This window comes from Sitophilus oryzae, unplaced genomic scaffold (genome assembly GCF_002938485.1).
Source record: "Sitophilus oryzae breed Bouriz unplaced genomic scaffold, Soryzae_2.0 scaffold_1536_pilon_pilon, whole genome shotgun sequence".
Classification (NCBI taxonomy): Eukaryota; Metazoa; Arthropoda; class Insecta; order Coleoptera; family Curculionidae; genus Sitophilus; species Sitophilus oryzae.
The window spans coordinates 2,664,348-2,691,388 of NW_022146210.1; the positions used below are offsets into that span (position 1 = coordinate 2,664,348).

Below are 27,041 nucleotides of genomic sequence, written 5' to 3' on the forward strand. Positions count from 1 at the left end.
AATTAATTACATATTTAATTGTGTTAGTTAATAAATTATTCTAAATAAATGTGGATTTGGAATCAGAAATCAATATAATAATAAGTTATGAAAATCAACGTCTCTGTTTTAATAAATAAGCATCCGTCAAAAAATGAAATAAAATTTTTAAGGTGTTACTTTCTTACGGTGTTTTACAGTTTTAGTGTTTAATACACATACAAAATTAAGTTTTTTAGTATTTGGACCAATTATTATTAATCAACGCTAACAGTCAATTAATGTAGTTTGAATACTGGAATCTTATTAATTGGTCCCCTTACATATACATATACAAATGTTTAAACAATTTTTTTTTAAATTTTTTAATGACATAAACGAACTATATCGACAATATTAGTATCTGTACTCTTTAAAAATATGTTACATATTTAAAAATAATCAAAAATGTCAATGACAATTGGTATATTGATAATAATTGAGGTCTAAATTATAAGAAAATGCATTTCTACGAAAACCTGAAGACATAGGTAAAGAATCATATAATACAATTGATAGACAATTAAATTGTGCATCTGATTCTCATAAAATATACAGGGTGTACCATTTAAATTAAAGAAGTTATTGCCGTTTATAGCTCGTTATTATTTAAAATAAAATTTTAGACACTCTGTATAAGGTAGTATAATTTTTATTATTGCAACACAAAATTTAGTAAATAGAAATACTTCAGTACAATATTTAGATTTAAAAACTTAACTACGCCTGGAGAAATAAAGCATTAAAATTATTACTGTATTTTGACAAAAACCTAAATATTTCAAAAACGTTAATATTAAAATGCAGTAAGCCTTAATCAAATTTACCTTTATTTTAATCGGAGAAACTAAAAATGTAATAATATACAGGGAGTTCCATTTAAAAAAATACAACTTTGATATTTTTTATTTATTTGGGCCACTCTGTATCTTGTAAAAATATTTTTAAATTGTAGCTCTAATAGTCCTTCAACGAACCTAAAACTTATAATTTGCAAAAATCTAAGAGTTTAGCTATAATACTCCGTGTCGTATGTGGTGAACAATCCTGTAGACGCGTGTTATAAGTTTTTTGTCGAAATTGATCTTAACGTTTCTCGAAACATTTCTCGAGACAATACCAACCAATCACGGCTTCAACCGTCTCGGTCGATTTCTATCTGTTTCGGAGTTTGCGGTCCAGACAAGCCGCAACATAAGAAAAGCATTGAGTTTACTTCTGAAAGTATTTCGAGAAATCCTTTGCCGAATGTTTCACGAAATATATCCAGAAATATTCTATGATTCCTTAACAATTCCTATATATTAGAACAATTCCTATAATTTAGATAACTTTGTGTTAATATAATATAGCTAAAGAAAGATTATATTTAATTGCATTTTACATATAATTTTTTACTTAAAAAATGTTTTTATTTGGATATATTGATAAATTACAACATTTTTTTAGTAGACAGAATATATTTTTAACACGTTTTGCGCTTTTAAAAAATTAAAAATTACAATTTTTCAAATAATAATTATTATCGATGTGAGTTGAAACATTTAACATTTTTTTTTAATTTAAAACTCTTTCAGTCTGTCAGCACGTCCTGACTTTCAGTTTTTCAACACAGAGCTTTTGTTTCTCGCCCGTTTTAAATGTTTTCACTGTGTTTAATTAAAAAAGTATTATTCTTTCTGTTTGTAACATGTATTTGTATTCCCTCAATACAGATGTACTGTCTGTAGAATGGAAATAATCGACGTTTTATTTTAAGCTATAAAATATTAAGCTACAATACCAAATGGGCAATACTGGTATATATAATATAGAATATTGTATAACTCTAATTTATACTTGCTCTGTCTCTATTAAATTGTGCATTTTCGAATATCACGGATCCTTTTCAAGCTAAAATAGGATTATTTTTTTAAAGCTACTTTGAGGGTTGGGTAACCACATGTAGAAAATATTTTATTTACGTGTATGTGTATGGAGAAAAGTGAGTAGAAAATGTCTGATATGTAGAATATTAAGTAGCAAATGTATAAAGTCCGTTTACATGTACAAATTTAGTTTTCTATTTTTAAAGCTGTTTTTGCGCTTTACAAGTTTCCTCCTGGGTATTCTCTTTAAATTCTATAAGTGTTAAAATGGTATTACGCGCGCGCATACTATCTCTATTCTGTGACGGTACTATTTACTGAACAGAAGAAACAGTAATTGATGTGAAAACTATTAGATTATTTTATTATATCTCTAGATCGAAGATTGTAGGAAAAAGAATAATTTTATAGTACTATTTCTAGTATAGTCTATACCGGGTGCATCTCAAAAGTGTCTCAACCCTATAACTTTTTTATTTTTTCAGATAAAACGAGATTTGGTATGTTAGTATATGACATAAATTAGGATTGATTGACATATATAATTGTTTTCGGTCACTTCCTGTTTCACCGGAAATTACTATAACTTTTGATTTTTAAATGGCACCCACGGTATTTTTTTACTTTATTCGATAGAAAATAACACTCTGAATAGAATGACATATCATATATATGTCAACTTTTAACATTTTCCAAATGGGTTATTTAAAATTATAACTTGCGGTTCGTAACGAAATTTAGACTCGAAATACCAAGTTGGTATATTCGCTCAAAAACAAATCGTATTTTAAATTTCAATCTAGAGTGCCATGGCTGTGTTAAAAAATACTAATTTTTAATCAAGAAACCTTGGAAAAATATATTTGATTCTCTAATGTTTTTAGTGTCTTGTCCTGGGCGGTTAAGAGATGCTCAAATTGTATTTTTATTCATATCTCATTTTTTTCAAATGGAGCGAGGGTGTCTTATTAGTATATTTAGAAAAAACACTTTTTTACGAATAATTTTATACCACATACTTGGTATTTCGAGTCAAATTGTTGTGATGAACCACGTGTTACAATTTCAAATAAACTATATGCAAAAATGTCAAAAGTTGACATATGATATGCCATTCTATTTAGATGTCAGATGTCAGTTTCTATCCAATAATGTAAACATATACCAAGGGCGCTATTTAAAAACCAAAAGTTGTAGTCATTTCGGTAGTTTTAGGAAGTGAAGTGACCGAAAATAATTGAGTATGTCAATCAATGCTAATTAATAGCATATACTAACATACCAAATCTCGTTGTTTTATCTGAAAAAATAAGAAAGTTATAGGGGTGAGCCACTTTTGAGATGCACCCGGTATATATGTTACTGTAAATGTTTGAAATGCGGTAAAACCTAGGATTTAACAAAAGCAAGTGGTAGTAAAAACTAACCAACCCCACCAAATAACCAAATAACAAATGCATTAACACCCTCCAAATAACCAGGCTAACAACCTATGAGGCTAACCAATGCATTAACACCCTCCAAATAACTAGGCTAACCTAAATAGTTAATGCTTTTGGTAAATCCTAGGTTTAGCGCGCTTATCCTAGGTTTTACCGCATTTCGGACATTTACAGTAGCATATATATTGTATATACAGGGGAGTCTTAAATAAGTGCAAATATTTTCAGGGGTGGTATTTTTCAAACCCAGGAACATGTCTATGAGTTTTTTTTCGCAAAAAAAGATTTTGAAAATCGTGCATTTTCTTTTAAATTTTCCTTTGTATTTTTCGAAAACTTTTTAGAACTGCCTGTTCACCGCAAATTTTCCCACGGTATAATTTCTTAATCTCTGATATTACCATAGTTACAGCTTAAACTCTATGGTTACGGCACTAAAAGGAATGCAAAGGAATGCAAATACAGAAAAAAGCCGCTGGCTCTCAAAATTTTTCCAAAAAAAATCATTTTTTTTTTTAATTTTTAAACTTAAATAATTCGGTTATTTTGGACTTATTTGAAAATGAAAAATGGTCAAGAGAAAATATGTTTCTTTTATCGAGATATGCCAGTTCTGAAAATATTTGCACTTATTTTAGACTTACCCTGTAAATTTTTGAAGTTTTGGTTCTTTTTTTTACATTTACTAAAACCCTGGTTTTAGGATTGATTGACGTATTCAATTGTTTTCGGTCACTTCCTGTTTCTCCGGAAATGATTACAACTTTTGATTTTTAAATTGCACCCTCGGTATTTTTTACTTTATTCGATAAATAATGACACTCTTATTAGAATGTCATATCGTATGTCCACTTTTGACATTTTTGTATATGGTTTATTTGAAATTGTAACATGCGGTTTATAATCATAATTTGACTTGACAAAAGTGTGTGGTACCACTTGACAAAAGTGTGTGGTATATTCGTTAAAAAATGCTTCTTCCAAATATGGTAATAAGCCAGCTTTGTTCCATTTGGAAAAATTGAAGTCCAATGCGTAATTGCTAGCATTTTCTTTAAGTGAATGTAAACAATCACTGAATTCCCGACTTTCACTGTAACACATACATTGTTGCCTTATCACGGAATCACCGCACATATTAGTAATTTCGTTCCGAAATACTTCCGATATCCTTTAATCTTTCCGCCACATTTTAGACCCAGAAAAAAGTCTCCGCCGCCCGTCCATCCGCGAAAGTCGGCCTGAGCAAGCGCAATAATTTAACATCCCGTCGGGCGTCTCTGTGCACCAGTAGCGTCGCGACGTCCGGATTGGAACTTCTCCCTTCCGATTTCGGGTCCAGATGCGAGTTCGGGTCTCGGCTACGTTCGGTGGCGCGCAATTCGATCTCGATCGTGGAAGTTTCGCGGAAGTTTTTTTCGTTCGCGTTCGAGTGGTCGGTTTTATTGGAAAGTTTTGAAAGAAAGTTGGTGTGAAGTATAGACAAGTTTAGAGGTTTTGGACTTATAAATTTGTGAGTACAAGATATATGAGAGATATAAATATAATTAATAATGATAAATCGTCAAATGCGTTACTACATAAAATTATTTTTTTTCTATAGCAACTGTTAAAATTGCCTTTTATCTACCAAAAATAGTAGATAAAATAGTACTTTAACGGCAAGGGTAGATTAAATGCAAAAAAAGAAGTGCAAAAACATTTCACGACATCTTCTGGGTTTAAAATTTTTGACTTTTTCGGTTTGTAACCGCTACATGACTGCTTCAAGAAAGCTATGAGCTTGCTATATCTACAAAGTTTAGATGTTACTATGCTACTACGGAAATTTAAACGGTTAGATTTCATTGACCAGTATTGTACTTTTTAACATTGAATAGTACGACCATAAACTGGACGGCTGAGTAAAATACCGGGTGGTGCATCGTCGTTGGAAACAGGAAGTTCCATGCAAATTTTGAACTGTCCAAATATTGGCTCCCCTATTAGTTTCACAGCCAAGTCGTAAATAGGTTTTGTAAAAATCTGCGTATGCTGAATACACATATCAAATTTCAACATTTTTGGACAAGCCGATTTTAAGTAATTTAAGGAAAACCAGTCAAAATTCAACATACCTTAAGTTGTTAACCTATAAAAAATTTATCATTGTAAAATGTAATTTGTTGTGTTGTGTACACTTTTACGTTATAGGATTTTCGGTTAGTGTCCCCGAAATGCATTTTTGCAATTTAAAACTGAGGCCAAAGTCTAACATTTAGAAAATACAATTTGACATTAATAAAATTATAGGACAATTTAAGGTACATTAACATTTGCCCGGTTTTGCATTGTTATCTATTCAGTTTTAATTTAAAAATAGACGCAGTTCTTTTTAACTTACTTAAAATCGACTTGTCCAAAATTGTTTAAATCTGGTAAGTGTATTTAGCATACGCAGACCATAAAAAACCCTATTTACGATTTCGCTGTATAATTAACAGGAGAGCCAATACCTGGACAGTTCAAAATTTGCTTGCGATTTTGAGTTTCCAACGACGGCGACGATGCCATCACCTGGTATAAAATAATGAAAATACTCCTATCCATTTTTAACAATATAATATAATCTAATAAATAAGTGAAAATTTCAAGTTTGGATTTTCATTTTTACTCAGGGCATTTTTGATATAAATACTTGTTTCTAAGATTGTCTCTAATATGATTGTAAACTTTTTAGTAATTCGTTTAGGGTATTGTTAATATTAAAATAAAATAAAACAACAAAAAAGAGAGAAGAATAACTAAAGTGAAACTAATTATTTATTACTTTTTACTAAATTTTTGAAATCTGTCTACAGTACGTCCCCTGATTGTCCTTACAAGAGGAAAATCTTTTCAGCAAAAGGAAAATCTTTTATGTAAGAGGAAAATCTTTTCTGCAAGGGGAAAATCTTTTCTGCAAAAAAATGCATTCTTCATTAAAAATCTTGCTTCTTCTAAAATGGTTAATCCCGTTTATACTTTTCCAAATGTCCATACCGTTTTAGAGAAGACTAAAAAAGACCTAAAAATGTTTGCAATATTCGGCAATATATTCGATATTGGTAATATAATTTCGATGTCATTTTAAATCGAACTTTTAAATGTAAGTGCGTAGTCTTATAATTTCGAGTTTCCTTTTGCATTATCCAAACTATCGAAAAACGTAATTCAGATAATTGAAGGTCGTCTTTTTCAAATTAATATATTTTTTGACAATATGCTATAATTGTTTTGAGTAGTTTATTACTAGTCAGGACTAATGTGACTAGTAGATAAGATTAATATTTTAGCGTATTGTTATTTTCATCATAAAATCGCACATGTACTAATTTGCATTATTCTATAATACATCGATCTGTTATTCACTGTTTGTTATTGGCCATTCGAATAACTAATAGTCAGACATACGTTGTTTATATTCATGGCATGTTTAGATTAAAATATTTTAGTTTTCATAATTTGTTAATTTATGAAAACCCGTTTTTATAATTCAATATTATCATTTTAATATTAGGTTTATATTTTAGTCTATTACAAATACCTACAAGAAAAGCCGTAGCAAAATCCCAAATGAATATAATTTGATCAAACACAATAGTACTAATTAGATAATTTTATATGTAGCCGCCTGGGTCATATTATCTTAATTACCAGATATTATAACAAGAACAGCACTAGCTATTAAATTTTATATATGCAGTTTTACTTAAATTATCTTGGAATATATTCAAAATAATCTTTTCTGCAAAAGGAAAATCTTTTATGTAAGAGGAAAATCTTTTCTGCAAGGGGAAAATATTTTCTGCAAAAAAATGCATTCTTCATTAAAAATCTTGCTTCTTCTAAAATGATTAATCCCGTTTATACTTTTCCAAATGTCCATACCGTTTTAGAGAAGACTAAAAAAGACCTAAAAATGTTTGCAATATTCGGCAATATATTCGATATTGGTAATATAATTTCGATGTCATTCTGTGATAAATGGTTATTATTAATTTTGATTAACGTCATATTTTTGCTGTTGTCAAAGTATTACAATTTCCGATAACTATTATCCCCCTTTCCGTAGCATTGAACTAAATAAATTCTGTGTCTCTTTAACATTCTAAAATAGCAAAAAATATGACGTTAATTAAAATTCTATTCACAAAACTGTATCCAATAATGAAAATAAAATTATATTACCATAGAAACGTGTTTTAATTTTTAGGACTGAAAAAGTCAATAGTATACCAGTTTTTCCTCTTGTAAAGACAATCCGGGAACATGCTGTAGACCAACTACAATAATAAACAATAAAATAAATAATATCTATACATTTGTGGTGGGTTCTATTTATGGAAAAAGTCTACACATTTTTTGTAAACACCACGAATTCTGACGACACGACGCGCGACGGGAGGAGATATATCTTCCGATACGTTAAGAATTTTTTGTCGGTTGGGCAAATTTGATTTACTAGTATAAATGCACTGACAAGCTGGTTTCCATTTGGATTTCACGCAGAGGTCTTTAAAATCTCAAAATAAAAAAGTATTTTTTTATAAGCTGGACGAACACAGAAAGAGAAAACCAGTTTGTGTCAAAAATGTTTTTGAGTAAAACTGTTTTCATGTGATGCTTCAATGCAAATTAAATGGGCTGACACACACTGATTAGTCCTAAGGTTTAATACAGGTTTAGGCTTATTTAGTCACAGTGTGACTGATTGGCGTCGATCGATGAAACATTGCTTCATGTTAAAACATTTTTAGGCGCGACCCGTCCTGTATAATAATAATAATAATAAATGCCTTTATTTAGTATCCAAAATGAAGCACAAAAAGTTATTAAGAAGAAAAATGCGGCGAGATCTAGCATAATGCCTTTAGGTTTAGGTGTGTGCTTTTCAGTGAGTAGATTAGATAAAAACTTAATTTTTTTTAGTAACCGATGACACTAAAAGTCAGAAACTATAATTTGATAGCAAAGCGAGCAGCTAGCAAATAAATTAAAAACAAGGATAACATTTAGTTTAGGTTCGAGTAGATATTTAAATACACGACTCACAAATAATTACAGGATACCTATTTGAAAAAAAGTAGTTGTAATTACATATTTCTAAATGAAGTGTGCATCTTTATGTCTTCCTCTTTTGGATACTCCTTCCTCTATAATTTGTATACTGTAAAATTAAATTCGAAACAATAAGCCTACGCGTTGACATGCAATTTTTAGTCGGTCGACTATTTAGTTGCAAGTTCGATTTTAATTATTTTTTAGTTTCAAGTTGCAATATTATACATTCATATGGAGCCGATCAGTCGACTATTTTATTGCATTATGTAAGGCTTAGATTATGCGCTGCCGGTCAATTTATAGTTGACCGAATATTTGGTTGCAGATTTTAAACCAATCTATTCTTATTGAGCCGTGCTCACATGTAATCAAATAGTCGGCCGATCGGCTCCCTAAAATGAATTGTTTTTACGTTTGCAATTAAATAGTTATTACATTGCGTCAGAGAATAGGTACATTAAAGAAATGCTAACTTCATGTTAAAAAATGGAAACAGACGCCACCTGGTGTCGCCTGGCAGTACTAGCTAAATTGAGGGGCGGGGCTTAAAAGAGGGGAAATTTTTTAAAAAATATTTTTATAAGTATCACTGACTTACTGTTTAAAGTTAATAAACATTTTTTTTATTACTTTAATATAATTTAATGTATTAAAAAATATGTCTATTTACTTTACACAGCAAATCAATGATATTATTAAAGGCTTATTATTTTCAGAGAAAATTCATAGTAAATAAATTACACATTAGTAAACAATATCATTTATTTTTTAGAGCTGCGATTTATATTACAATAATATTGAAATATATATATTTTTTAACAATGAAAAAGAATATCCCGGAACCTGAAAAAGAAAGATGATCAATTAATGACTTAAATTAGTTCAAAATACATTTTGCAAATAACTAGTGAATTGGACAGATAAACATACTATTAAAAGACATTTTAGTAGTATATTATCATCTATTTACTGATAATACATAAGTATATAATAGGTAAATAACATGCATAAGGCACTATGATACAACTACCTGTATCATGATAACACACTAACATCACAAAAAATATATGCTAATTTAAATTTCTTTAATGGTCTAATGAAACACTATCTAGCCTCAATGCATGCCATTCCAAAGGCAAAAAAAACTGTTATACCAAATAAATATAAGCTGAATAAAACATAAACCAAGCCAATGTGCATAAACAACCAAAAAATGCATCAAAAAATACTTTTATCAGATCATGCCCTTGGATATATTATGTATTTTATATATCGCACATCCCGTTCAAAAGTTTACTAACTCAAAATAGAGAATATAGAGAACATTGTCAGGAGAAGTAAAAGAAAATTTAAGTTAACGCAATATGCTCCTTTTTGCATATTAATGGCCAAATAATGTAATGTTGATTTAATAAAAATTTAACTGGCATCCTTCTGAGGTATAAATCAGATTAAAAGGACATTGTTTTTGTAATAATTGTTTGTTCTGTAAACATTTTTTGAAGACAATACAGTTTTGAACGGGCTGTGCGATATAAACAAGGATCTTACTATTATTTGAGGTTATAAAGTATTTAAATAATATAAAACATAATCAAAATCATTTTTCATCATAAATTATAGAGGTACTTACGTGTTTTGATATTATTATCAGGAAATAATACGTTTAATTAAACAGGTACGCTGCCAGGCAAGTTCTATCGGCGAGTCTTTGCAAAAGTTGAAATCTAAAAATACAAAAATACGTTTACATCTTAGTTGTATTTACGAATAAAGTATTTGTGTGTAATTTCTGACTTACCTGTTAACTGAATAATCGCATTAAATACATCCAAATGGTAATTTAATATTGTAAAAAAGCAAAATTGTTTTAAATCACTTGTCAGGACAGCCCGGCCAGCTTCTTTGTTGGCAAAATGGCCGGGGTATCATGATTTAAGCAATGTGAGTGACAAAGAAAGCCAATGCCTGGCAGATGTTGCTTTTTTTGTCGTTGGTCCTGGCACGTTTAAATTTGACTGTTGCCTATTTTCCCATACAAGTGACACCCCCGTGCATTACGTTATTATCGTTAGATGTCAAATGTCAACATACTTTAAGTTGTCAACCTATGATTTTATAATTGTCAAATCTAATTTGTTGCGGTATCTAAACAATTGCGATATAATACCTACGGTTAGTGTCCCCAAAATGCTTTTTTGTAATTTAAAACTGATTGAAATGAGGCAAAAGCCTAATATTTAGAAAATATAAATTGACGAATGAATAGCTACAACTTAAGGTAGGTTGGTATTTGCTTGGTTTTGTAGGCTTATTTCCTTTTACAGTATCCAAACTATCTAAAAATGCAATTCAAGATGTTTCTTTTTTCAAATTAATATAATTTAAAAAAAATGCGATAATTGTTTTTAATAGTTTATTACTAAATGGCAACTAAGACAAAATGGAACTAGTAGATAAGATTTATATTTTAGTGTATTTGTATTTACGTATGTAACAATTTATTGTATTATATGTTACATCGATTTGCAATTCATTGTTTATTATTGGCCATTGGAATAACTAATAGTCAGATATGCGTTGCTTATATTCATGACAAGTTTAGATTCAATTAATTTTGTTGTTTCTTTTTTTTGTTTTCTTCTTCATAATTTGAAGAAATTATTCTCTTATTATTATTCTTCATTTGTTTCTTCTTCATAATTTGTTAATTTATGATTACCCGTTTTTATATAATTAATTTATTAATCAAACGTATTTTTCTTAAACGTTTATAATAATAATATATAATAATGAATATAAAATTATATAAGGTTGAAAACTGTTGTTTTAAAAATATATACTGCCATTTTCAATATACTATATAATCTATATAACCACTATTTTCCACAAATATTTAAGTCAAATATTTTATAAATTCTTAAAAATATTTTTTGGAATTCAATATTAACAATGTTATTAACATGATTATCTGGCTGTCGCACATAGGCGAACATTCCAAAATTCGTGGGAAAAACTACAATATGGAAGTTCATTAGCTTTTAAGCTATTATATTTATTACATTGTTTGTTTATCAAGGTACATCATTCTACCAACTTAATATTAGATACACTTCAACTTGGCAGTTCTTGAAGGTGAATATTGGAGTAGATTGAAGGTGAATATTGGAGTAGTTGTTCTATAGAAGGTCATTTATTATGATTAATTTTTTTTGTTTCAAATTCATTTATCGAAGTGATTTATCATTGCGATTATTGTTGGATGTATGTAGACATTGAGAAAAGCACAAAACCGTATAAGAAAAAAAAAAAGACTAGTAGACTAGATCTAGTGGTTCCGAAAATTTAAGCCAAATTTTTTTTTTAAATTTTCGAAATAAATTAGCTTGATTTTTTGGATTTATTTGAAAAACGCTAAAGGGAAAATATTTTTAATATCAATTAAACTTTTAGCTACGTAATTGAGGGCGCGATTTTTAAATTCATTGTTGTCAACCATGGACATATTCGGCGCCGTGCTGACTAACTGGAATTTAACTTTCGCCCTGGGGATTCAGGTGGTAGCTCTGCTGTAAAAATTTGCCGCATTTATTTATTTATTTCCTGATATTGTCATTCGTTTTGACACTTTAGTTTTGTGTTATGAATTTTTGGTTTAAATAAATAGTGTTACAAGTGTATATTTTAAGCTTAAAATTCTTTACTAGCAGACCTTGCAGTCAAACATTGTTCTTTTAGAACCTCTTTTAGTGCAAAGTGTACAAGTACAAGATAGCTTAATAGCCGTAAAAACTCATCGCAACTTTATTAGAATATTTTGAACGGGAAAGCTGTAGTAACCCGGCGGTGGACCCTTTACATCCCTTTCTTTACACCTTAAGTGCTGTTAAGAAGGTGCGTTTTGTTGTTGTAGATAATAACTGTTTCTATATTTATAATTAATTTATTTTTGTTTCCTAAAATATTTTGTTAAAAGCTAGTATATAAAAGTGGGCAACGCTGTGCCGGTCAAGATTAATCACGTGACTAAAAGTTTATTTTGGAATGTACTTTACTTAAATACACTTCAAATAATTACAGTATATTTGAGAAAAAGTACCTAGTTATTACATATTTCTAAATGAAGCGTGCATCTGCCTTTATCTTTTGGATACTTCTTCCTCTAGTTTGGATACTGTAAAAGAAAATTTGGAACGATAAGCCTACGCGCTGACATGCGATTTTTAGTCGGCCGACTATTTAGTTGCAAAAGTGAAAATACATTCTTGTGGAGTCGATTGGTCGACTATTTGATTGCATTGTGTCGCCTTAGGTTATGCGCTGACGGTTCATTTCTAGTAGACCGACTATTTAGTTGCAGATTTTCAACCAAAATATTCTTATTGACCCGCGTTCACATGCAATCAAATAGTCAGCAGATGGGCTCAATAAAAATATATTGTTTTCACTTTTGCAACTAAATAGTGGAACTTTTAAATGTAAGTGCGTAGTCTTATGATTTCGAGTTTCCTTTTGCATTATCCAAACTATCGAAAAACGTAATTCAGATAATTGAAGATCGTCTTTTTCAAATTAATATATTTTTGGACAATATGCTATAATTGTTTTGAGTAGTTTATTACTAGTCAGGACTAATGTGACTAGTAAATAAGATTAATATTTTAGCGTATTGTTATTTTCATCATAAAATCACACATGTACTAATTTGCATTATTCTATAATACATCGATCTGTTATTCACTGTTTGTTATTGGCCATTCGAATAACTAATAGTCAGACATACGTTGTTTATATTCATGGCATGTTTAGATTAAAATATTTTAGTTTTCATAATTTGTTAATTTATGAAAATCCGTTTTTATAATTCAATATTATCATTTTAATATTAGGTTTATATTTTAGTCTATTACAAATACCTACAAGAAAAGCCGTAGCAAAATCCTAAATGAATTTAATTTGATCAAACACAATAGTACTAATTAGATAATTTTATATGTAGCCGCCTGGGTCATATTATCTTAATTACCAGATATTATAACAAGAACAGCACTAGCTATTAAATTTTATATATGCAGTTTTACTTAAATTATCCTGGAATATATTCAAAATAATCTTATTGTAACAAAATTACTTAAGATAGTACAGACATGCCTGGCGTATTACAGCAAATGTAAATAATATTCCTATTAAGTTTTAATTGCTATCATTGTTATGTAAATATATTAATCACAAAATAATAGTTAACGTTTGAAAATTAATCCAATTTAATATTATTATTATATTAAAATTCAGATATTTTTTTCACATAATACTGTTTGACATAATACTACTGGGATATAAAATGAAGGGGAAAATAAATATTTTATGTATTTTTGCCCTTTTACTACTTAAAAATGTTATCTGGCTGTCGCACATAGGCGAATATTCCAAAGTTCGTGGGAAAAACTACAATATGGAAGTTCATTAGCTTTTAAGCTATTATATTTATTACATTGTTTACTTATCAAGGTACATTATTCTACCAACTTAATATTAGATACTCCTCAACTTGACGGTTCTCGAAGGTGAATATTGGAGTAGTTGTTTGTTCTATAGAAGGTCATTTATTATGATTTATTTTTTATGTTTCAAATTTATTTATCGAAGTTATTTAACATAGCGATTATTGTTGGATATGTGTAGAACTTGAGAAAAGCACAAAGCCGTACACCTGTTTTATGTGGTTTTTTTCTATTTAAAGCTTATCAGGCCAAAAATGCGTACGCATGTAGAACTTATTTAACGACAATTAGTGTGCAGTTTTATAGAAATTTTGTTATTAGAGACATATATCCACATAGAATTTTGATTTTGTCTATACTTTCTTGAATCGAAAGCAAAAAGTTAATTACTAATCGCGGAGAAGTGGGGATTATAAACTTAAATGAATTTTTGGAGTTTTTAGACTTAGGGTCATCTTAATTTACCTCGATAATTCGCAATATTAGAAACTTTTACAATATCAGTACATTAATTTATTATAGCAGAACTAAACTGGATATTGTTTCTATCTCGCCTGATAAAGCTGTTTCATAATTTGTTTATATCAAGTTAACACCATTTTAGTATACTTTAAGTAGAGAAGCAGTATCAAACAAAATATAGTAATATTTATTCTATTTACGTATTTAATACTGCAGCTCCTATACTGCCCGTTTGCTTGTAAATATATAGAACAAAGTAGTTCATTTTGGTTGAACCTCACTATTTCGTAACTACTATAACAAATTTCGTACTTTAAACTGATGCAGTTCTCGTGTTATTGTAACAGACGTATGCTATCTTTCTATTTACGCATGATTTGTTATGGTGTTCTTATAAATTAGTAGGTATTTAAAAAACAACATACAATATTACTCATTATTCGTGTAGATTAGATTGCTGATTAGATTATTCATGTAAATAACTTAATTTATATTAAAGAAAATTATTTGGCATTTAATTTTTTGAAATTTGGTCGCAAAAACGTTATCATCAAAGTTTAAAATCTCAATATAATATACTTATAAGAAGTTTGATCCATTTAATGGGTTTTGGCCACGTTTTATGTAATATGCTATGCTTTTTTCATCAATTTGCGATTGTTGTGGACTATAGTTTATAAAACACGCTCTACACTATGCCCGAAATGTTTCACAAAATATTTATGGAAATACTTTCAGAAGTGAACTCAATGACTTTCCTATGTTGCGGGGAATCTCGGCCGCAAGCTCCGAAATAGATCGAAATAGACCGAAACACACCGTGATTGGTTGTTTGTTTTTTATTGTTATAATTCCAATAACAATAAAATACAACAAATCATTCTCTGCCTATTTTGGGAAACGTTTCGATCCGTTTCGACGAAATTGTTATGACACGCGTTTATATTTATCGTAGTACTGGGCGAAGCAATCATGGTAAAACTTTGTGGTGGCTTCAGAAAAATAAGTAAACATGGAGTATGAATAAATATCATTATTTTGTAATGGAGTGTAATGTAATACCATTATATTAAACTGACATGAAAAATCAAAAACATTGCATTTAGAAAACAGTTACAGATTAAATTGGCTATTCCTCTAAGGTTACACAAGTATATTATTATATCATTGTCTAATATTATTTCTTACAATATAGTCAAAAAATATATTTCCAAAACTTAAAATTGTAAAACTGCAGGGCAACAGTGACTAACTTAGAGGTTTTTAGAGGTTATAATCCACGGTGGTAACTTATTTAAAATATATTCTAATTATTTCTTATTTTTGAATGGATTTATATCAAACCATGTTATTATTATATACAAGAGTATCTTTGACAGTTTTCATTAAAACAATAAAAGAACATTGATTTTTAAAAATACCCGTGATACATACTTTTATTGACATAGGGTCAATCAATAATTATTGATGATGTTGCCAGTATTACTCATCAAGCAATACTACTGTTATGTAATGATGTCCGTATATTTTTTATTTAATCTGTTAAATGCTAGGCGTGAACATAAATCTAACACGGCACGATAGCTCGGCGTGAAAGTACTTCGCTGGTACACCGAAGAGCCAGGGTTCGATCCTGCCTTGGGACATAACTTTTTTATTTTTTTTATCGTTAATATTCTGATTGTAAATGTTTAAATATTTGTTTTTTGATCACCAGAACGGATAGCGTTTGTGGATTTATGAACCATAGTGTATATAAGTAGAATTTGATATGTTCATTTGTTATGAAGGATTATGGTAACAAATAATTCTTAGACAAGCTTAGTATGGTTTATTTTTATTTTTAGAACTGTTATGATAGTCTAAAACTGAAAAATATTTTTAATACTAAAAATTATTTGCTGATAAAATTGTGTTAAATATTTCGTCGATTTGCATGGAGACGTTGAAGTTTTTTTTGGTACAAACAGCAAATGTTTTTTTTTGTAGGATCGACGGGTAAAAACCGTTTTTTTCACTGTAAGGAATCTTGATGGGAGGTAGGACGATGGTAACCGAACGTGGTTCGTGGTTCCCGACGGGAAAGATTATTTAAGCGACGGGAGCGCGAAAACGGGGGCCTTCCTGTTGAGACTAAGTACCGGTAATCTTTTCTAAGTAAACTTCGTGAGTTTAAGTCAACTCTGATCCGTTTTTTATCAGCGCTGCTGTAAAAAACCGAATTCTTGAGTTTTAAAGTAAAAGTACCGTATCTCCGTTTTTGATTTTAAATAAGTATAAATCGTGGTCCCAGAGATTTGATTTAAAATAAGTGTAAACCGTATTTCTGATTTAGGAATATAGATAGTTAAAAAAACCGAGCATTTAGGTTTTTTTATACCTGACCGTGAATAGACAACCAAACCGTTTCGCTTTGATCCGACGCCGATTTTCTTAAGTTTTCTTTATACCTGACCGTGAATAATTAGTGTGACCGGATTCCGGGCTGATGTAGGCGATTCAGACAACCAGACCGTTTCGTTTGATCCGACGCCGATTTCCTTCAGAAAAAAGGTAATCGCATTTTTTCCTTTTTTTTGTAACCACCAGATACCCCATCAGAGTTCTAGTAATCACAAATTTTAGTTTTAGCACAGTAGAGTTTTTATTTTATTTTTATGGTATAAAATTCCTTTACGGAGGAGGAGTTAATTAAGTTCCTCTTTTGTTTTACCATGATAATATTTCTTACGTATTTGATTTATTTAAAGATGCATGTGAATATGTATTGCTAGTATTTTCTATAATAATATTTCTTTACAGGTTTGAATTTAAATAATATGAACTTAATTATGTGCTATTGTAATTAACTGATTTAATTTCTCTGTGTTAGATTTTGCGATATTTCCTGTTTTAATATTTTCTTCATATTTGATTTATTTGAAGATATTGGATTTATATTTGATTTATTTAAAGATGCATGTGAATATGTATTGCTAGTATTTTCTATTATAATATTTCTTTACAGGTTTGAATTTAAATCACATGAACTTAATTATTTGCTATTGTAATTAACTGATTTAATTTCTGTGTTAGATTTTGCGATATTTCATGTTTTAATATTTTCTTCATATTTGATTTATTTCAAGATATTGGATTCATAATTAATTTATTTAAATAAACCTCGTTATGGAATATATTCGACTTTAACTGGCTTTTACCCCATTTCCCTGCATTCTCCACTGTAGAAAAGCTACCCGTATTGGCCGTGAGTGATCTCTCAAACACTTCAAAAAGAAAAACCGACTGTTAGGCGTTAGTAATAGCTCTCTAGGAAAAAAGGCTGTTACAGTTATATAAATCAATTAAGGCCGGGTAAACAAACATACCATACACAATTTTATATACTAATTCTATTTTAATAAAATTAAATAATAAAAATATTGTAATTATATTTCTGCAGATTAAGTGAAAAGTTTTGTTCTCAGATATCTACTCTGCTTATTATAAACGCGTATTCAAATATTAATCTTGTGGAATATATGTCAACTTAAAACGAGATGTAATTAACGAAATATCATTGTATCAACAAATATTTTAGAAACGTCTAGGCTTACTTATTTCACTGAGATTTACGGAAAAAAGTTCTTTGCTTCGGGTATAGATACCGACACGTTTAGGAAACAGTTCGAAACGAAATTGAACGAGATTTTTAATTTGCGACGGACGCCTTGAACTTTTATTCTTTGATGGTTTTTGAGCCCAGGTTAATGGACCTTTATAAATGTTAAAAATACGTAATCCTAAAACGTCCGAAATACCTTTTTAATACAACCATCATATCTTTATATCTTGTTATAGAGTCCATATTACAATCACTTCAACACACATTTGGTGTTACAACAGTAAAATAACAATACACCAAAATATTTTACTTTCGCACTGGACGCGCGTTTGGCTAACCATATTAGAACTCAAAAATTTTATTCATCTGCTGATAATGTTAACTAGGTTAGCGAAACAGCTAAACGCGAGTCCAGTGGGCAAGTAAAGTGTTTTGGTATATTGTGGTGAATTACTGTTTTATTTAGCTTAGCAGAACTATAAAGAATAAACTTTTCAAATAATGTACGGAAATTGAATTACATGTTTTGATTATTTTCGACGCAATACAAGCAAAACTATCGCATTATTTTCGAGGTAAAACGAGTACTGTGGTCACGTATTTCGATTTCCGTCAACCTTCAGGCGTGTCGTCCTCAGCAATATCGCGAGTTTTGTAGACGACATTTTTTACGTGTACTATCAAAAACAATTAATTTCAGTTATGCGATACAAGATCAAATATTACCGCCCAAAATAATAAAATTAAGACATTTTTTCGTGGTGTCCCAATAATTTGTGTAATGTAATTGTATGTCCCAAAATCTTGAGAATTTTGTTTCAGAAACTTTTTTTCAAAAAAAAAATTTTGTTTCTCGAACGCAAATTATTCAAGATGAATTTGGAAACACTACAACGGATCCTCTGGAGATTGCTGGAAGTCTGGAAGGAATACTGCTTAGAGCATTAGAGCTCTTTAGCGAAAACGACAATAGCGTTAACCTTGGAGATATAATCACAAAACCTTTGATCAAAGAGCTCTAAGAGAAAAACATTGTTAAAATCAAAGCTAATAACATGTTATCGAGTGGTTTCAAGAATAACGCATGTGTGAAACAGGGATGTATATTCTGTTTAATATCTATACTAAATATATCATGCGTCAAGTAACAGAAGAATGGAACGGTGGAATAACCGTGGGGGCAGAAGGATAAATAACCTGAGATGCGCGGATGATACCGTGATTATAGCCGCCAGCAAAGAAGAGTTGCAGGAAGTCATGGCTGCACTGTGCTCTATTAGTGAAGAATATGGCTTGGAACTAAATAAACGGAAAACCAAGACGATGATTGTTGACCGCCTCAGCAATAACCAACCTGATATCCAAACCGTGGCTGGATACGAGGTTGTGAGCCAGTTCAACTATTTAGGTTCCATGATAGCAAACTCTGGAGGATGCGAGACTGAAATCAGGCGCAGAGTGGCAATGGCCAGAAATGCAACAACAAAGCTGACTAAGATATGGAAGACTTTAGCAATCACCCGAAAAACTAAATTGCGCATTGTGAACTCCCTCATTTTCCCCATAGTTATGTGTGGCTCTGAAACATGGACATTAAAGGAAAGTGATAAGCAAAGAATAAACGCCTTGGAGATGTCTTGGACCGTCGATATACCCGGTCGCTGCGAATACCATGAACGGCTCATCGAACAAACATTTCCATTATCCAAGAACTAAAAATTGAGACACGTCTGGTTACCAAATTAAATCAGTCAATCTTCCGATATTTTGGCCATATCGTCGGGAGTGTGGTCCCTCAATTGAGAGACTGATGGCGGAGGGGAAGGTAGAGGGAAGACGATTACGTGGAAGGTCACCTAAGCGGTGGGTAGACCAAGTCAAAACCCTAGTGGGCCACAACCTCCACGAAGCCTCACATATGGCGCAGTGGCGAACAACTTGGTCAGAGGAAGTGAGGGGAATCAACACATAATGTCACCACACTCTCACGTAGGGTATAGGACTGAAGAGAGATTTATTATTTACCTGATAATAGTTGAAAGTTAAAATTTTACATAACATATACGTGTTGTTCTCTAAAAGATTACTGTCTTGAAATAGGTTAAATATATTTAACGAAAAAGTATCAAGGTAAAACAATATAAAATTTATTATTGTATTGAGCGGGAAGAAGATTAAAGAACAATTTTTTTTTCTCTAATCCCTATAAAAAACGTGATGATTTTACCAAAACAAGACGTTATAACAGAAAATATTCATTTTTATACAAAAAAAAAACAAAGACAAACCTAAATTTTTTGCTAGAAACACCTCTGAGACTAATGGAAATTTCAAAACGGTTTAGCATTAAGATTTAAAATTTGTAAAATTTTCCCTGAAACGTCCATTCGGCACTTTTTTCTTATGGCTGTGTCACATCTCTGTACCTATCGTTACTTCGTTTAGTTATTGTAAAAAAGTTTTTGTAGTAGTTAGCAAACTTAATGGTAATAGATTAGCTTTTATGTTGTCTAAATAAAACTATTTTACGATATTTAAAAACTTTCTACGGTATTTGTGACTTTTCTGTAGTTTTATTGGTATAATCTCCTATTAGTAACAGTGCAGAGTCTTAAGAATCATTTTATTTGTTCTTATCATTTTCAGTAAATTTCCTATAAAACTAGCTCACACAGCAAACGTTTTGTCATATAAATATTTTTCATGGGATAACAGTCACAGAGTTGAAAATTATTGAATTATTAATATCGCTATTAAAAAACAGGGGTTGATGGTAGAAGGGTGAAAATTTAGGGTTGTATGTATTTTTAACGCCACATCATAACGTTAAGTTTGGTTAGGTTGCAGTTAGTATATTTATATGGCAATAAGTGTTTTTTATGGGACAATAGTAATTTTTATTCACGAGGTTGAAAATTATTGAATTATTAATATCGCTATTAAAAAACAGGGGTTGATGGTAGGAGGGTGAAAATTTAGTGTTGTATGTATTTTTTAACGCCACATCATAAAAAAAATAGTCGAAAAGATAAAAAAATTGGGGTGGACCTCCATTATCACTTAGAGGTATAAAAAATAGATAACAACCTATTCTCTGACCTACTGAATATACATATAAAATTTCGTCAAAATCGGCGAAGCCGTTTCGGAGGAGTAGATATAGTAACTAAAACTGTTACATGAAAATTTTATATATTTGATATAAAAATACAGAAAATTTACATTTTACCCCAACTCAACAAAAAATATAGCGAATAAAGATAAACGAAGCAACGGTTATATATATTTTACAATTTAAACATTAATATATTCTTCTTGATAATGTCAGATGTGGCTCTAGCATTAAACACTCTAGATATGTGTAATAATATAATATGTTGGCATAAAATCTGACCGATACCATTATTATTTATAGACTATTTTTCCTACAAAAAAAGTCGTTTTTTGCAATTAAGAAAGCCGTAGATTATTATCACCAAGTGCCTGGTTATTACAATTAAGAATAATGATATGCAATTTCGGTATAGTTGTTTATCTACCTAAAGGCTCCCGAGCAGTGACAGTTATGTAGAAAACTTTCCTGAGTCATTGGAGAGACTATACAGGGTAATTCAAATTCGACCCCCACCACTGAGATCTCGAAAATTATAGGATATTACGAGGTTAAATTATTGATAGCCAAAGTTGTGCACTAATGTGCCTAATAATATGCCGTTTAGAGATATTAAAAATTCAGGAAAACAGGAAATTGAAGATTTCGATTTAATTTTTCTCTGGCGTTATTTGAATTGTTTCCCAAAATGAAAAGCACATTTTTATTGCCATTGTTTTCCAGTTCGAGAACAGTGTTTGTCATCGTTCGGCTTTTGATCACTTGGCATCAACTTAGCCTTGGCATCAAGCTACAGCCTAAAAGAGTTCTCCTAAAAATTCTCATATTTTATTTTACATTGAATTAAATATTTAAAAATATACGTTTTTAGTATAAATTCTACATCCATTTTTCATTCTAATAAAACCAGGGCAGTACAAATTAATTGTCGTATAATGAAAATAACATTACTCTTTATAAAGTAATTTTTATTGGAAAATAAAACTTAATACATTACGAAATTGTTTTCGAAAGTTTGCGAATGTCAAAAATATTGTGAGTAAGTTTAATTTTGTTATTAGCATATTATTCTTTGTAGATAAAATAACGTTGAAGCAAAAAAGAACTGAACTTGGAACATGTTCAATATATTAATACTAGAATACTTCAATTTAAGCTAAATTTCGTATTTACGAAGAAACTAAAATTGTCTTTTTGAGAAGTTTTCCGTGTTATTAACGAAAAATGGAAAAATTAGAAGTTAAATATCTCAATTTGAAAAAGTTCCTCCAAAGTTAGTAAAATTTCTATTGGATATTTTTGTTTTATAGAAAACTTATTAATAAATATAATACTTAATCCTATTTTTAGATCTTGAAAGCAATTTAAATGTTCTTTTGAGAGAAATTTAAATTTGATAAGAAAACATTTTGAAATTAAAAAAATCTCTTAAACCTATCTCTTAAGTGCAAATATTTTTAGGGGTGGTATATTTCGACCCCAAAATATTCGGTTCGATACGTCGAGGGCGTCATCCTGTAGCCCGTACCCAATTATGCCGAAATAGACCCACATTTTTCTTTAATATCAAATCGTTAGTCCTACCCTGATGAAGATGTAAACGAAATGCATCCAACTATAGCTTATCTAACTATAGCCTATCCACAAAATTTGGTCTCGTTCGGACGACATCAACTTTTGATGTTTCTTAATCAAAAATTGTAGTTATTTTCGGTAAAACTGGAAGTGGCCGAAAATAATTGAATACGTCAATCAATCCTAATTTATGTCATATACTAACATACTAAATGTCATTTTTTTATCAGAAGAAATAAAAAAGTCATAGGGGTGGGCCTGTTTTGAGAGGCACCCGGTATCTCTCTTCAGTCCTTTATCCTATGTGAGAGTATGGTGACATCATGTGTTGATTCCACTCACTTCCTCGGACCAAGTTGTTCGACACTGCGCAATATGTGAGGCTTCGGGGAGGTTGTGGCCCACTAGGGTATTGACTTGGTCTACCCACCTCTTAGGTGACCTTCCACATGATCGCCTTTCCTTTACCTTTCCCTCTACCATCAATCTCTTAATTGAGGTGCCACTCCTAGCAATATGGCCAAAATATCGGAGGATTGACTGATTTATTTTGGTAACCAGACGTGTCTCAATTTTTAGTTCTTCAATAAGGGAGATGTTTGTTTGATGAGCCGTCCATGGTATTTGCAGCAGCCGTCGATATACCCACATCTCCAAGGTGTTCATTCTTTGCTTATCACTTTCCTTTAGTGTCCATGTTCCAGAGTCATACATAGCTATGGGGAAAATGGGGGGAGTTTATTATATTGCGTAATTTAGTTTTTCGGGTGATTGCTGAAGTCTTCTATATCTTAGTCAGCTTTGCTTGCGTTGCATTCCTCGCCAATGCCACTCTGCGCCTGATTTCAGCCTCGCATCCTCCGTTAGTTCCAAGCCATATTCTTCACTAATACAGCACAGTGCCAGCCATGACTTCCTGCAACTCTTCTTTGCTGGCGGCTATAATCACGGAATCATTCGCGTATCTCAGGTTATTTATCCTCCGGTCCCCCACGGATATCCCACCGTTCCATTCTTCTATTACCCGGTATATCTGTCATTTAAAAAAAGAAACATCAAAATTGGTGAAGGGGTTACCGCGTGATGGAAGGGACAAAAACTTATATTAATATATGGATGGATTGTTTTCAAAAGTTTGTCAAAAATATAATTGGTAGATTTAATTTAACTACAGCCATACTTTCCTGTAGATAAACAAAGCTGAAAGCCAAGGACTAAACTTAAATCATATTAAATAAATTTCAATTTAAGGCTAAATTTCGGATTCATAAAGAAAATAATGTTTTTCTAAGAAATGTTTCGTGTTAATAATGAACAGCGGAAAATTAAAAGTTTAATAACTCAATTTGCACAATTTTCTTCAAGGGGATTTATATTGCTTTTGGATATTTTGTTCGATAGCGAACATTCTAATAAAGATAATAGGAATTTTTTAGATCTTACAGGTCATTTAAATTTTCCTTTAAGTGATATTTCAATCTTATAGTCCGGTCGAGATAGGAAGTCCCGTGTCTTTTATGAGGGGACCTTTTTTTATTGCTGATAGTAATATTTAACATGGTTTTAATTAATTTAAAAATGGGAGTCTCTTAAAAAAATCTGTCGTTCGGCCGCCATCTTGAATTTCAAGCTGAAAAGAAAAACATACTTAAAAATGACTTACCTGCTTGATAAATATATTCTTTTGGGCTTGTAGATTTAAATTAAAGACTTAAAAATATTTAAGATATATATTTGCGATATTAGATTAACATGCAGAGTGGTTAAAATAATAAAAAAAAATATTCATCATCTGTGTCGCTGTTTTCCAGTGCTGAATCATCTACATATATTGTGTCATCTACTTCTTCCTCCACCTCGGCATCAATGTCATTGTCTTCTGTCTTGTCTACTAAATCAGTCGCCACTTGTTCTTTCACCTCCTCACTACCTTGGTATAGAAGAAACTTTTGGGCCGCCGCGCCGTATGTAATGCATGTTGCGTATGCATATGAGGCAACAATCTTCCTTCGTCGGACTTTCACTCAAATTCTGTAGGTGTTAAACGTCTTAACTGCCTTGCATTTTTGTACTCATAGGCCTATAAGTGACTCCTGAGACAATGCTGTTTAAAGGTATCTACGTCTGGCGCAACTGTGCGGTATCAAATTGGTGTAATTGTCGCCACTCACGAGCCCTAGCATGAGCCAACGTTTTTCTTACCGGATTCAAAACTCTATTTGTTAATAATTCGAGATTAACAAAAGGCTGTTCTAAAATTTCGTCACTAGAACCTTCTTCTTCTTTTAGAAGGCGTATCGCCTGTTTAGTTCCGGTTTCCTCCTCGTCTACGCAACTCTTGCGAGGTTGACTGCCAACTGTCTTGCCAACGTTTAGGTGGTCGTCCAGTAGGTCTTCTGCCATGGGGTACGTTGTTGCGAATTATTATGGCCATTCTGTCGGGGCCCATTCTATTGACATGCTGGTTCCATTCTCTTCTTCTCTGCCTTATCCATCTGACAACGTCGTTTGTCGTGGCGACTTTTCTCTTATGTCTACATTTCTCTGTCTGTCCCTCAATGTGTATCCAGTTATCATTCTTAAGGTCTTTATTTTAGTAGTTCGTAGGATTCTCTTTGTTACTGATGTTTCAGCTCTGGTTTCCGCTCCATATGTTATCACTGGTCGTATGCAGGTTTTGTATATTCTTGACTTACATTCTGTACTCAAATGTTTGGTTTTCCATATGGGATATTTAAGATGTCCTGATATTGCGGCAGCTTTATTGGCTTGTTTCCTGTAATTTTGCATCCGAGGTATTCGAATGACATTATCTGATCAATAGTTTTGTTTTTTATTACCAATTTGCACCGTAGAGGCTCCTTTGTAATGGTCATGCATTTGGTCTTATTTGTGGAAATTTGCATGTTAAGTTTTCTGCCTGTCTGTTAAAAGCTTGTAGCATTCTTTGGAGGTCGTCCTCTGACTCTGCAATAAGTACTGCGTCATCGGCATAGCATAATATGTTTACTTTATGCATTCCCATTCGATATCTTAATCCAGTATTCTTGACGGTTTTTATTACTTGATCCATGATTGTGTTGAATAACAGAGGGCTGAGACTGTCGCCTTGGCGAATACCAGTTGTAGTTCGAAGATGCTGCGTTAAGGTAAAGTTTGTTCTTATTTGTGTTGTTGTGTTTGTGTTTAAGTCCTTGATAAGTTCTGTGAGTTCTTTCGAGACATTACTGCTTTCCAAGATGGTGATGATGTCTTTAGTTGGACTCTATCAAAGGCCTTTGTTAAATCTATAAAACATAGATAGGCTGGAGAGTTATATTCTAAGGATTTTTTAACTAGTTGCCTGAGTATGAATAGTGCATCGGTAGTTGATCGGTTTCTTCGGAATCCTTGTTGTTCCTCGCTTATTGGCACTATTGAGGAGTTTTTGTCCGCAATGATCTTAGTCAGAAGTTTTAGCGAGGTGCTCAGTAATGTTATTCCTCTATCTGTTATATCTCCCTTTTTAAAAATGGGTATTGTTATACTTTGTTTCCATTCTTCTGGTATTTTCTTATGTTGTAATATAATGTTAAACAGTTTTATGTATTCCTCTATGATAGCCGTGCCTGCGTTTTTTATTAGCTCGTTTGGTATTTTGTCTTGATTAGGAGATTTTCTATTTTTAAGTTTCCTTATTGTCTCTTCTTCTTGCTTGTAAGTGATTTGCGCATGATCTTCTGTATTATCTCTTTGGCTTGTCTCCTATGCTTCCATTGTTTCATCTGTTTCTCCGTATAAGTCTCTGAAATATTTTTCCCACTTATCTTCTGCAATTGTTCTTACTTGTATTGTTTCATTTGTTTCTCGTTTCAAACCCCTCAACATCTTCCAAATACGTTTTTGAGCTCCGTACATATCCGCCTCCATTTCGCTACTAAATCGCTACCAATAGTCTTCTTTAATTTCTCGTACTCTATTATTAGTCCTGTTCCTTATTTTGGTATAGATATTTTGGTTCTCCAGTGTTGGAGATTTCTTGTGTTGTAAGTATTTTTCCTTCTTTTCCCTTGTAATGTTCTTGACTTCTAATGTAAACCAAGGTTTAATGTTCGGTCTTCTATTGTGTGATACAATACGTGTTCCTAGAGCTTCTGCACCTTTGCAGATGTTTTCTTTCAGTTTGTTCCAAGCTGTGTTAGGAATATCAAACTGTGCTATGGGGTTAAGAGTGACATGTGTTTGGCATCTGTTTGAATAAAGTTGTTTAGTGCTTTCGTGGTTGAGGGATTCTATATTGAATTTTTCAGTTTTTATCGATGGTCTTTTTTTGGATAGCGGTGCACCTATTCATATCTTTCCTAGCACAAGTTTATGATCTGTTCCAATGTTGGCTGA

At 31.3% G+C, this 27,041-nt stretch overlaps 1 protein-coding gene across 1 annotated transcript in view; it reads left to right on the plus strand.

Moving 5' to 3' along the window:
• The first annotated feature begins 4,618 nt into the window (after positions 1-4,618).
• Positions 4,619-27,041, plus strand: part of LOC115878887 (alkaline phosphatase-like) — an 891,059-nt gene continuing 868,636 nt past the window's right edge. The window contains exon 1 of the mRNA XM_030895492.1: positions 4,619-4,841. The gene's annotated coding sequence lies outside the window, so the exon portion shown is untranslated. The remainder of the gene's footprint in view (positions 4,842-27,041) is intronic.